Below are 600 nucleotides of genomic sequence, written 5' to 3' on the forward strand. Positions count from 1 at the left end.
CAGACACATGGAATTAATTAATAATACAAATAATAAAAAAATATCATAGTCATAATAAACTGTATTCACATAGCGCCTTTCAAAACACAGTTACAATGTGCTTTACCAATTAAAAGTGAAAGAAAAGAAAAGAAATAGTTTTGAAGATCACACAACAATAGAGCACAGAAATACAATAAAAACACAGATGAGAATAGAGTAAAGAAAGAGAAAAAATAAAACAGCATAAAATGATCGAATAGAAGTAAGAACAGAACTAAGAGAAATCACTATGACATGTAATTATGATAAATAAGAAACCTTAAAGAGTTTTTTTTTATAGGAAAAAGTGAAAAACAATCCAGAAATAATGTGGACATAATAGAACAGGTAAACAGTGGCATTGGTTCTCTCCGTATTTTATCAAAACTTGAACAAAATTGCGAATTAAATGTCATGAAGAAAAATCTGCTTTATCAAAGAATACATGGACACACGAGAGTAGAGGTGTGTCTCACTTGTGTTTCAGGTCCAGCCCCTCCTCCTCCTCCTCCTCCTCCCCCTCCTCCTCCTCCTCTCAGAAACTCCTCCGCGGTGTTTTCAGTAACTCACTCAGAAACT

Source organism: Paralichthys olivaceus, chromosome 11, assembly GCF_024713975.1.
Source record: "Paralichthys olivaceus isolate ysfri-2021 chromosome 11, ASM2471397v2, whole genome shotgun sequence".
In the NCBI taxonomy this organism is placed as follows: domain Eukaryota; kingdom Metazoa; phylum Chordata; class Actinopteri; order Pleuronectiformes; family Paralichthyidae; genus Paralichthys; species Paralichthys olivaceus.